Source organism: Esox lucius, chromosome 2, assembly GCF_011004845.1.
Source record: "Esox lucius isolate fEsoLuc1 chromosome 2, fEsoLuc1.pri, whole genome shotgun sequence".
NCBI classification, from domain to species: Eukaryota; Metazoa; Chordata; class Actinopteri; order Esociformes; family Esocidae; genus Esox; species Esox lucius.
Genome location: NC_047570.1, coordinates 39,233,447 through 39,246,712, shown reverse-complemented (window position 1 = coordinate 39,246,712; position 13,266 = coordinate 39,233,447). Strand labels below are relative to the sequence as shown.

Genomic DNA, 13,266 nt, shown 5'->3' with positions numbered 1-13,266 from the left:
ATCAGAAGAACAAGGAATTTAAAGTGGTGTAATTGCCTAGTTTAATTCCAGACCAAAACTTTATTGAAATGTTATAGCAGGACATGAAATGAACAGTTCATGCTGGAAAGTCAACAGATGTCACTGAATGACTAAAAACCTTTGGTTATATTCATTCCTGCTGAAGGGGCTGTAACCACTTTTTGAGTCTAAGGGGGAAATTGTCTTTTCACATGAGGGCATTAGGTGTTTTATACTTTTCTTCAAGCAACACATGAACTAAGACTCAACATTTGGTTCTGTTTGGTAACTGATGTTCCCTTTTTCCTACAGTGTCAGAAATCAGGGAATTTTTTTATAATGTTTCATGGTACATTATCTATCCGTCTGTCTGTCAGTCAGATGTTTTCAAACTCTGTCTCAGGACCCCTGAATGTGTGCTGTGGTATCTGGCGCTAAGAAATTAGCAGCAGATCCTTCAGGTCCTGTAAGTTGAGAGGTGGAGCCGCCATGGATTGGACATATTGGTCCAGCACATCCTGCAGATGCTCAATGGAATTCTAGGCAATTTGGAGGCCAGGGCAACACCTTGAACTATTCATTATGTTCCTCAAACCAGTTTCCGAACAATGTGTGCAGTGTGGCAGGGCGCATTATCCTGCTGAAAGATAATGCGCCCTGGAAGAAGACATTTACAGAAAAACAGCCACAGGAAGACACCCAGGGGAGGACTGTTACAAGAAGACAGCCACAGGAGGACAGCCACTGGAGGATGGTTACTGGAGGATGGGTACAGGAAGACAGACACTAGAGGACTGTTACAGGAAGACGGCCACAGGAGGACAGTTACAAGAAGACAGCTACAGGACAGTTACAGAAAGACAGCCACAGGAAGACAGCCACACCCATTTCTTCTCCTCATCTTCTCCACCTCCTCCTCTTCTTTTACACACCTGTTCAATAATTTTCCGTTATCTAGACCTCCTCTTCCTACATCTTCTTCTTCATCCCTTCCCCCTCGTTCCACCTGATCCTCCTCAAGTTCCATATTGTCTATATTGTCTGTGGATTTTCATTTGTTTTTCGTGATTTATCAGCATGTAGAACAGTCTTTGGCTCGAGCCATGTTCAGCTCTCCCCAGTCAGCAAAATACAGGACAGTTAACTTGCTGGCTTCAGACAAGGGCACTAACACAACAACAAATTAATCACTAAAGCGGGTGGAATAAAAACATTATTTCAACCTGCGGCCGGCTCGCGGTTCAAAGCTATTATTTTGTGGGTGGGGAACGTTAAGACAAAACATTATTTCAACCCGCGGTCGGCTCGCGGTTCAAAGCTATTATTTTGTGGGTGGGGAACGTTAAGACAAAACATTATTTCAACCCGCGGCCGGCTCGCGGTTTAAAGCTATTATTTTGTGTGTGGGGAACATTAAGACAAAACATTATTTCTATTGGAGGTGAGATAGATTATCCGCTAGGTAGCCTAATAGCAACACTACTTTTCTAGGAAACATTTTAGCTGATGTGAAAATGTCTAACGTAACCACGAGAGAAATGGAAGGTTATCATGAATAAACAAATGCTGATACACAGAGGATACGCCAGCAAATTATGTACATTGAAGTCATTTCGGGGTCTCTTGTTTAAGAACAACGACCCGATTGATCATGGATGGACAGCTTACAAAAAGTGGAACAAGGTATTTGATTTGTGTGGTATTTGATTGAGCGTCCTGTTCATAACTATCATTAAGTTGAATGGTTCAGGGAAGCAGAGCCCCAATTCAATTAATGCAGAAGATGCCAGTTAATTAATTACATTTTAATGATGTCTTGGGGCATTCATATATGTATATTTCTTTAGGGTAATGGGAAAAAATCTGTCATTCTGATGCTTTTCAGGTGGTTCTTGTAACCTGGGTAGCCAACATGGTCTGGGTGGGGCTCTAAGAACCAGACTTATGCAGAACTCTAACTCATAATGACAGCTCTATGGCAATATGAGACTGGCTAACATTGCTGTAATGTCCTCACTTTGTGTGAGTGTTGTGCTAGTTATGTGTGTTTCTGTGTGTGTTATGTGTGAGCCAGATTACAGCTGAGATAGTCGATCAGAAGTGGTTATAGAGGATCTTTTGCTGTATAGTAAATTACAGTTCACCTGCACATGTGTCGACAGGCAATTCCAGTTAAGTCACTAATCTACATGTAGGGAGTAGTATAAGTATAATGCAGTTGGTTAATTGACATAACAGTTTTGAGGTGACTTTAGTGATATGAGTCTTGGTGGGACACATGGCTGCTTACTGAAGTCCACAGCATGGGGAAAGAAACGCTCCAATCAGCTTCCCCTCTGTCTGCCTGAAGAGACATTTTGGAAAAATTAGACTGAAGTGGGAGGAGTCAGCATTGGACTTGCCTTTCTAGCAGTTTATAGAGGCTTCAATCAGCAGACCAGTGGTCTACAGGTTTATAGAGGCTTCAATCAGCAGACCAGGAGTCTACAGGTTTGTAGAGGCTTCAATCAGCAGACCAGTGGTCTACAGGTTTATTGAGGCTTCAATCAGCAGACCAGTGGTCTACAGGTTTATAGAGGCTTCAATCAGCAGACCAGTGGTCTACAGGTTTATAGAGGCTTCAATCAGCAGACCAGTGGTCTACAGGTTTATAGAGGCTTCAATCAGCAGACCAGTGGTCTACAGGTTTGTAGAGGTTTCAATCAGCAGACCAGTGGTCTACAGGTTTATAGAGGCTTCAATCAGCAGACCAGTGGTCTACAGGTTTATAGAGGCTTCAATCAGCAGACCAGTGGTCTACAGGTTTATAGAGGCTTCAATCAGCAGACCAGTGGTCTACAGGTTTATAGAGGCTTCAATCAGCAGACCAGGGGTCTACATGTTTATAGAGGCTTCAATCAGCAGACCAGGAGTCTACAGGTTTGTAGAGGCTTCAATCAGCAGACCAGTGGTCTACAGGTTTATTGAGGCTTCAATCAGCAGACCAGTGGTCTACAGGTTTATAGAGGCTTCAATCAGCAGACCAGTGGTCTACAGGTTTATAGAGGCTTCAATCAGCAGACCAGTGGTCTACAGGTTTATAGAGGCTTCAATCAGCAGACCAGTGGTCTACAGGTTTGTAGAGGTTTCAATCAGCAGACCAGTGGTCTACAGGTTTATAGAGGCTTCAATCAGCAGACCAGTGGTCTACAGGTTTATAGAGGCTTCAATCAGCAGACCAGTGGTCTACAGGTTTATAGAGGCTTCAATCAGCAGACCAGTGGTCTACAGGTTTATAGAGGCTTCAATCAGCAGACCAGGGGTCTACAGGTTTATAGAGGCTTCAATCAGCAGACCAGTGGTCTACATGTTTATAGAGGCTTCAATCAGCAGACTAGTGGTCTACAAGTTTATAGAGGCTTCAATCAGCAGATCAGTGGTCTACAGGTTTATAGAGGCTTCAATCAGCAGACCAGTGGTCTACAGGTTTATAGAGGCTTCAATCAGCAGACCAGTGGTCTACAGGTTTATAGAGGCTTCAATCAGCAGACCAGGGGTCTACAGGTTTATAGAGGCTTCAATCAGCAGACCAGGGGTCTACAGGTTTATAGAGGCTTCAATCAGCAGACCAGGGGTCTACAGGTTTATAGAGGCTTCAATCAGTAGACCAGGGGTCTACAGGTAGAGGCAGCAGACAGTGTCCTCTCCCTGGGAGAGATTAGGGACAGAGGAAGATGAGAAATATTTTGATTAGAGGACAAACCTCAGAGGATGCTGTGATAAATAGAGGTGGTCTGAAACAACCTTCTCTCCCTCACTACAACATCTTCAGCTCCTCTTCTCCCTGCGAGACATGACCTCCGAGACATGACCTCCGAGACATGACCTCCGAGACATGACCTCCGAGACATGACCTCCGAGACATTTCATTAAAATGAGAAGATGAAGGGAGAGGGAAAGTTCTGAATAATACAATGGTCCTCACACTCAGCTAAGGATGCATCCCAAATGCCAGCCTAGTTCCTATATAGCATGTAGCCTGATCAGGATCCATTGTTAGCAGGGTGCCTATTTGGAAGTGGTCCTTCAGACTGCAGGCTAAATATCTAATACAATTTAAACTGCTTTGTATCGTCTATAAAAGCTCCCAGCCCAGAATGTTAGCCTGTTCAAAGAAGCACCACAAAAATGTTTAGTAAAAAGTTGGAGGTTTTTGATGGGTAAAGGAAATCAATAGCCCTGGCATGTATGCTGCCTCCAGAATGGTGCTCAATTCTTAGATTTTGTGTGTGTGTATGTAAGACATCTCTTATTTATATCATCATCTCAGTAGTCTTTCTCCTAGTGGGTCTCTGCAGTATCTCTGTCTTTCTCCCAGTGGGTCTCTAGAGTCTGTCTTTCTCCCAGTGGGTCTCTGCAGTATCACTGTCTTTCTCCCAGTGGGTCTCTGCAGTATCTCTGTCTTTCTCCCAGTGGGTCTCTAGAGTCTGTCTTTCTCCCAGTGGGTCTCTGCAGTATCTCTGTCTTTCTCCCAGTGGGTCTCTGCAGTATCTTTGTCTTTCTCCCAGTGGGTCTCTGCAGTATCTCTGTCTTTCTCCCAGTGGGTCTCTGCAGTGTCTCTATCTTTCTCCCAGTGGGTCTCAAAGTTGATGTGTTAGAAGCAGGAAAAATGGGCAAGTGTAAGGGTCTGAGCGATTTTGATTGGGGCCGAATTGTGATGGCTAGATGACTGGGACAGAGCATCTCCAAAACTGCAGCCCTTGTGGGGTGTTCTTGGTACCAATCAAAAGTGGTCCAATTAAGGAAAAGCGATGAACCAGCGACAGGGTCATAGATGGCCAGGGCTCTGTGATGCACGTAGGGAGTGAAGGCTGGCCCATGTGGTCTGATCCAACAGATGAGCTACTGTAGCTTAAATTGCTGAAAAAGTTATACGGTACTGATAGAAAAGTGTCAGAACACAAAGTGCATAGCAGTTTGTTGCGTATGGGGCTGCGTAGCCACAGACCAGTCAGGGTGCCCAAGCTGACCTCTGTCCACTGCCAAAAGCGCCTACAATGGGTACGTGAGCATCAGAACTGGACCACGGAGCAATGAAAGAAGGTGGCCTGGTCTGATTAATCACATTTCCTTTTACATCACGTGGATGGCCGGTGTGTGTGTGTCGTTTAACCTGGAGAACACATGGCACCAGGATGCACTATGGGAAGGAGGCAAGCCGGCGAAGGCAGTGTGATACTTCGGGCAATGTTCTGCTGGGAAACCTTGGGTCCTGCCATTCATGTGGATGTTACTTTGACATGTACCACCTACCTGAGCATTGTTGCAGATCATGTGCACCCTTTCATGGCAAAAGTATTCCCTGATGGCATTGGCCTCGATCAGCAGGATAATGCGCCCTGCCACAAAGAAAAAATGGTTCAGGAATGGTTTGAGGAACACAACGAGTTCCAGGTGTTGACTTGGCCTCCAAATTTCCCAGACCTCAGTCCAATCGAGTATCTGAGGGATGTGCAGGACAAACATGTCCAATCCATGGAGGCCCAACCTCATAACTTATAGGACTTAAATGATCTGCAGCCAACATCTTGGTGCTAGATAACACAGTGCACCTTCAGAGGTCTAGTGGAGTCCATGCCTCAACGGGTCAGGGCTGTTTTGGAGGCAAAAGGGGGACCTACATAATATTAGGCAGGTGGTCATAATGTTATGGCTGATCAGTGTATATAACCTGAGTCCAGTACGTTGAGGCCAGACGTGGCAGAATGTTCTAGTGCCCTTGCCAATTCGTTTATATAATCTGAGTCCAGTAGGGTGAGGCCAGACGTGGCAGAATGTGCTAGTGCCCTTGCCAATTGTGGGTCCCCTGACACTGCTTCCCATTTGTTTAGCTGATCCTGACACCAAATTGAGTCAAATGTTTCTATGAAATCATCAAAGCATGAAAAGACTGTTTGGCGTTTACTGTATACAAGGTCTGTCATGTTGCATCTCTCTGTCTTCCCCACACACCAGCTCTATCCCTGTCTCTCCTTTCCCTCTCTCTGTCTTTCTTTATTTCTTTGGTTCGATCATTCCTTCCCTTCACCACAATCCAAATTAGAGGAGACACAGAGAACTCCATTTGGCTTTATACTGTTCTCTCCCTGAGCTCCAGCTGAGAGTCAGCAGGTAACAGATGAATATTTCATGAAATCAGAGGCTGAATAACAGATCAAAACCAAATGGATGAGGTACGAAAACAATCACCTCCCTGGAACAACAATATAGACCATCTAGACTGGATTTAAATTAGTATACTATTTTCAGAATAGGGTGCCATATTAGTGTACTATATAGAGAATAGAGTGTCCTAGTAGTGTACTATGTAGGGAATAGGGTACCACAATACTGTACTATATAAGGAATAGGGTGTCATAGTTGTGTACTATATAGGGAATAGGTGGTATAGCACTGTACTATATAGGGAATAGGTGGCATAGCACTGTACTATATAGGGAATAGAGTTCCATTTGGACCTCAACACTGATTGCATTGGCACAAACTTTACAGTTTTTATGTTGATGACAATTTAGAAAAAGGAATATTTCTGCTATTAATTTGTCATACTTCATCTTCAATCAAAGACTTTCAAATCACAGGTCATTATTTTTCCTTGTTCTGGCATCAGTGGAAGCTTGGTGTAAGTCCACGTAGATCCACCCAAATCAAAGAGACATACAGGAGAAACCAGATTCTACCTTAAATTGAAGAGAGAGACAGGAGGAATGTGTTTCCAATAGTCAAAGCAGATGTGTATCTATGAGTCTTCTGTCTGAGTGGAAGCCAGTTGAACAGGATCCAAAATGTTTACAGTAAAAGTACAATTTATACGTCTGCATTCCATAGAATCTCAGTTCGAAATGAGTTTTCTGGCGCTTTCTGAAACCTCTTGTCTTTCTGAACCAGCATTAACAGAAACATCCTCCAGCATTAGACTGGGTTCCTACTGGCGTGCTGGACTCCTAACGGCTGACGCTGTACCATGTTGACAGTCCTGTGGCCTAACGAGAATTCCAGACTGCTGTCCCACCCAAACCCATTTCCCCTTCCTCCTCAGTTCTGTCAGTCCTACAAATCACTCCACTCAGGCACCACCCCCCACACACACATACACATTTACTTTAGCTATTTAAATAGGGACGCCAAAGTTGACTGTCCTTAAAATATCCTACTTTTACTAATCCAAATGTTAAGTCTTATCCTAAGCCAAACCTTAACAATTACCTAACTTTCATGCCTAAACATAACCTAGTCCTAATGCCTAACCCTAAATCTAACCAGTAATGTAAGTAAGTCTTACTCCAACCCTACCCAGAATGTTAACGTTTTCCTTCATCTAACATTTATTCAAAATAAGGAAAGAAAATGAGTCCATAAAACTCATGCTTTTCTTGCATGAGCACACAAACCCTCCACTGCCTTTGACTGTCAGGAAATAACCCTCAGACGACAGGGTTTCTGTCCACACCTACAGCAAATAACCCTCAGACCACAGGGTTTCTGTCCACACCTACAGCAAATAACCCTCAGACGACAGGGTTTCTGTCCACACCTACATGAAATAACCCTCAGACGACAGGGTTTCTGTCCACACCTACATGAAATAACCCTCAGACGACATGGTTTCTGTCCACACCTACAGCAAATAACCCTCAGACCACAGGGTTTCTGTCCACACCTACATGAAATAACCCTCAGACGACAGGGTTTCTGTCCACACCTACATGAAATAACCCTCAGACGACATGGTTTCTGTCCACACCTACATGAAATAACCCTCAGACGACAGGGTTTCTGTCCACACCTACAGCAAATAACCCTCAGACGACAGGGTTTCTGTCCACACCTACAGCAAATAACCCTCAGACCACAGGGTTTCTGTCCACACCTACATGAAATAACCCTCAGACGACAGGGTTTCTGTCCACACCTACATGAAATAACCCTCAGACGACATGGTTTCTGTCCACACCTACAGCAAATAACCCTCAGACCACAGGGTTTCTGTCCACACCTACATGAAATAACCCTCAGACGACATGGTTTCTGTCCACACCTACATGAAATAACCCTCAGACCACAGGGTTTCTGTCCACACCTACATGAAATAACCCTCAGACCACAGGGTTTCTGTCCACACCTACAGGAAATAACCCTCAGACCACAGGGTTTCTGTCCACACCTACAGGAAATTACCCTCAGACCACAGGGTTTCTGTCCACACCTACAGGAAATAACCCTCAGACCACAGGGTTTCTGTCCACATCAAGCTAAAACAACAATAGAACTGAAACATTACAGCTCTGGTAAGAAGTACTATATATTTACTATATAGGGAATAGGGTACCTTAGAAGGTATGTAATGTCATATTAGTGTACCATACTGAATAGCGCATCATAGTAGTGTACAAAAAATGTATAATGTCATATTAGTATACTGCATAGGGAATAGTGTACTGAGGTAGTGTACAATGCAGGGAAAAGCTATTTGCCCTGGCTCGTCTTTGACACTGTGATGTCATGCGTGAATTCTTTGACATTGTCATATTATACTAGAAGTATTTAATACTGTATTGTCATATTATACTAGAAGTATTTAATACTGTATTGTCATATTATACTAGAAGTATTTAATACTGTATTGTCATGTTATACTAGAAGTATTTAATACTGTATTGTCATGTTATACTAGAAGTATTTAATATTGTATTGTCATGTTATACTAAGAACTCTACACACCTGTGAGTGACAACAGCTCCATCAGGAGTACCACAGACAGCTCTCTACACACCTGTGAGAGATAACAGCCCCATCAGGAGTACCACAGACAGCTCTCTACACACCTGTGTGACAACAGCCCCATCAGGAGTACCACAGACAGCTCTCTACACACCTGTGAGAGATAACAGCCCCATCAGGAGTACCACAGACAGCTCTCTACACACCTGTGTGACAACAGCCCCATCAGGAGTACCACAGACAGCTCTCTACACACCTGTGAGAGACAACAGCCCCATCAGGAGTACCACAGACAGCTCTCTACACACCTGTGAGAGACAACAGCCCCATCAGGAGTACCACAGACAGCTCTCTACACACCTGTGAGAGACAACAGCCCCATCAGGAGTACCACAGACAGCTCTCTACACACCTGTGTGACAACAGCCCCATCAGGAGTACCACAGACAGCTCTCTACACACCTGTGAGAGACAACAGCACCATCAGGAGTACTACAGACAGCTCTCTACACACCTGTGAGAGACAACAGCCCCATCAGGAGTACCACAGACAGCTCTCTACACACCTGTGTGACAACAGCCCCATCAGGAGTACCACAGACAGCTCTCTACACACCTGTGAGAGATAACAGCCCCATCAGGAGTACCACAGACAGCTCTCTACACACCTGTGAGAGACAACAGCCCCATCAAGTTACATACTGTAGATACTATAGTCTAATGAGATAGGGCTTATTCACAATGTGTTTTCCAAGACGTATCGTAGAGGACTGAAGACGTTTATTTTGTTGTGTAAACTTGCAGACATCGATAGCTTGATATGACCATTTGGTCAAAAGATAAAGCAAAATATTTGAGTAGTTTGCTGGACCTTTCTGCTATAGAATACATTTTGTCATGAAATGCACTATGATTTCAATAAAACGCCATTACCATACTGGCGATGCAATGGGCCTACTGTTCCATTGCCATTGTGACATAGTGTAGGCCACTACAACTTACCTCACAGGCTTATCAATGAATATATTAAGCATTGCAATTAAAGTGCTCTATGAATTAAAAACAATATTATTAATAATCAGCCATATGTGTGAATGTCTATTTGATAATGAAATCATGACACGCTCCGTTTGAATTCACTCAGTTATGTTAGTTATATTCTGCCTAGCTTCTAATCTGTCTTTTGCAGTGTTACCTAAATTATTAGATGGGAGGAAATGACAAAGCAATACGCAGAGTTTGTGGTAAAAGAGACAGTATGTCGAGTTACATTGGACATGTACAGGTTGAGTAAGAAGGCCAGATAAAAGATTCACTGTGTGGAAAGAATTATTATTATGAATGATCTAAAGGATCTATTTGAGGTCCAGTAATCCATAACACACGGTGAACTGTACAGTCTCTGATGTCAACTGGATTTTATGCAAAGGGAAAGGCCATGGTGATGGAACGGAATCTGATTGGTGGATGAGCTCTGTGTTTTATTTGGTTCAGAACATTTGTTACCAAGGTTTTTGATCAGGCTACACATCTTGCTCTCCTCCTGGAGGCCAAAACTCATAGTTCACATAAGTCTGGTTTGACAGATCTTGCTAGGTTGCATATTACAGCTTTTTTTCATTTTTTTCCCATTTTGTTGTTTCAAGGATTCACACTAGCAATTGTTCAGTTTCTTGTTCAAAACTCTGTCCAGTATTTGACTCCCAATGATCTCTCTCTGAACAACCTACACAGAAACTTATGCAAAACATATATACACATATAAACTGAACACAATTATAAACGCAACACTTTTGTTTTTGCCCCCATTTATCATGAGCTGAACTCAAAAATCTAAGGCTTTCTCTATGTACTCAAAAGGCCTATTTCTCTCAAATATTGTTCACAAATCTGTCTAAATCTGTGTTAGTGAGCAATTCTCCTTTGTCTGGACTTCTCCTTTGCCTTTGGGATGCTCTGGATCAGTGTATACAACAGTGTGTTCCAGGTCCTGCCAATATCCAGCAACTTCGCACAGCCATTGGAGAGGAGTGGACCAACATTCCAGAGGCCACAATCAATAACCTGATCAACTCTATGTGAAGGAGATGTGTTGCACTGTGTGAGGCAAATGGTGGTCACACCAGATACTGACTGGTTTTCGGACCCCCCAGACCCCGCCATTACAGTAATACTGCACCTTTTATTGTGGCCAGCCTAAGGCACACCTGTGCAATAATCATGCTGTCTAATCAGCATCTTGATATGCCACACCTGTGAGGTGGATGGATTATCTTGACCAAGGAGAAGTGCTCACTAACACAGATTTAGATGGATTTGTGAACAATATTTGAGAGAAATAGGCCTTTTGGGCACATAGGAAAAGTCTTAGATCTTTTAGTTCAGCTCACGGTAAATGGGGCAAATACAAAAGTGTTGCATTTATAATTTTGTTCAGTGTATGTAGAGGATTTCTCAATATGTATTTACATGTGTGCCCTAAATTTGTTCATGAAATATATAAATACAATGCATGTCATATATTTTAACTTTGAATATTATGTTAAAATAATGAAATATATGAATATGCAGTACTTAAAGCATTTCTCATCAACACATCATGGAATCAACCTTCAAGACATTATTTTCCAGAGAATCTCCTTGTTATAGTGAGTTTAACTAATAATGATGGCAAAATGGGGAGAAAACCAACATAACCACCAGTCTAGGCCATATTGCATTACATTAATTACTGTGAAAAAGACAATTATTATCTTTTACAAACAAGAGCCAATTTGTAACTTGTACAGTATGAGATGCGACTGTGACTGCCATGTGTTAAATAGCGTAGTGGTTAGGGACGCGACTGAGACTGCCATGTGGGCGACCAGTGTTTGATCCTCACCACCGACAGTACAAAGCATGCATCAGAATTTGTTCAGGATAGACAAAACCTTAGCTGGCTACAAGCTACAGTAGCTATGTTATAGTAAGCCTAAAATTAAACTATTTCTGGTGGATTTCTGAAGTATGCATCAATGCATGCTTTATGCGGTAATATAGATCACAACCCCTTGCACAGTAGAAGAGAAGGGATTTCCACGATTCTCTTGTCTTTTCACTTGACAATAAAAAAAGATTGTCACATATATTGATAGTTACCATTGTCATTCATGAATGAAAGGAAAAAAAGATGTTGTTGTGCCATGAAAAGTGTAAAGTTCATCTTCAGTTTTGCCAGCAATTGCTCAGTTCTTATGACTAATCCAAGTAGTAAGTTAATAGATACCAGTAAGCATATTACTGGCTAATAAGCTGTTAAAACGACCAGTGGCAAAAGCCATACAGTTCATAGATGCTATTTGTGGTGGAAGTAAACTTAATAAGAAATGTTAGTTAACGATGTTAGCTAAAGTAAGGAACTAGTTTCAAGAACCGTGGAATTTCGACTAATTGGTTTAACAATGCAGAACCCTCACATATAGCTTAGTGGCGTAGTGATTAAAGACACAGTCAGTCACATAGGAGACCCAGGTTCAAATCCAGCGAGGGTAACAACAATCATCCCTTCTAATCCTTACTACACTTCAGTTGAAAGGCAGATTGTCCCCTATTATTGACCCAGACCCCGCCTATATCCCATCATGCACCACTCAGCCCAGCCTGACCTTACCCCTCCCCCTGAGATATGGGCTTTTAGGGCTTCTATTTGGAGAGATGTGGAATGTTGTTCATGAAGACACTTGACCATGGGTCAGTTGATCAGTTGTATCTAGGTCAGTTACCCAAATAGGAGGGGCAGTTGTCCTGCTTGCTGAGCGATCCCATTCAATCTCTCTGTAGATAATATTGTAGAACACAAATGAAGTGCTTTGCAGGTCCAGATTTATTATGCTTTCAGATGGATACTTCAAACAGACGGCTGGGCGAGACGGAGGTTAACAACCATTCAGACCTCTCAGTCCATCACTCAAGTGAGTGTGTGCATATCTATGTGTGTCTAGGAAGGTTTGTGGTGAATGTGTGTGGGGGGGGCAATGCATTTGTGTGTGTAAAGACTGAACAGTGGATGATGGTTTTGGCATAAGGTTAGTGTCTGGTCAAGAAAATGACCTTTAGTAAAGCGAAACACATAAGGATCTCAACCCCTTTCCCTTGGCCCAAGAGTGTACTAATAACACAGGATCCATTTCAGCCCATGTTTTAGAGCGTTGTGTTTCAACCGAAGGTTTGGATTTTTTCCCAGGGATTTATTCCCTGGGTTTATTCCCAGGTTATGGGATTTATTCTGGGATTTATTTATTTTATTTAGGTCTGCAGCAGCAGTTTTTAAATGACTTAATTAGCTCATGTTAGATCTTTTTTTTACAACCCCATTTCCAAAGATGTTGGGACACTGTGTAAAATGTAAATAAAAACAGATTGCAATGATGTGCAAATCATTTAAACATTTTATTCAATAGAATAGTACAAAGACAACATATCAAATGTTGTTCCCTGAAAAAGATATGCTCACTTTGAGTTTAA

At 42.6% G+C, this 13,266-nt stretch overlaps 1 protein-coding gene across 2 annotated transcripts in view; it reads left to right on the top strand.

Moving 5' to 3' along the window:
• Nucleotides 1-12,590: 12,590 nt before the first annotated feature.
• The window catches only part of fbln2 (fibulin 2), a 77,441-nt gene continuing 76,765 nt past the window's right edge, over nt 12,591-13,266 (top strand). The window contains exon 1 of one of the 2 annotated variants that reach the window (XM_034286764.1): nt 12,591-12,713. The gene's annotated coding sequence lies outside the window, so the exon portion shown is untranslated. The remainder of the gene's footprint in view (nt 12,714-13,266) is intronic. The other variant, XM_029125757.2, reaches the window with a different exon arrangement.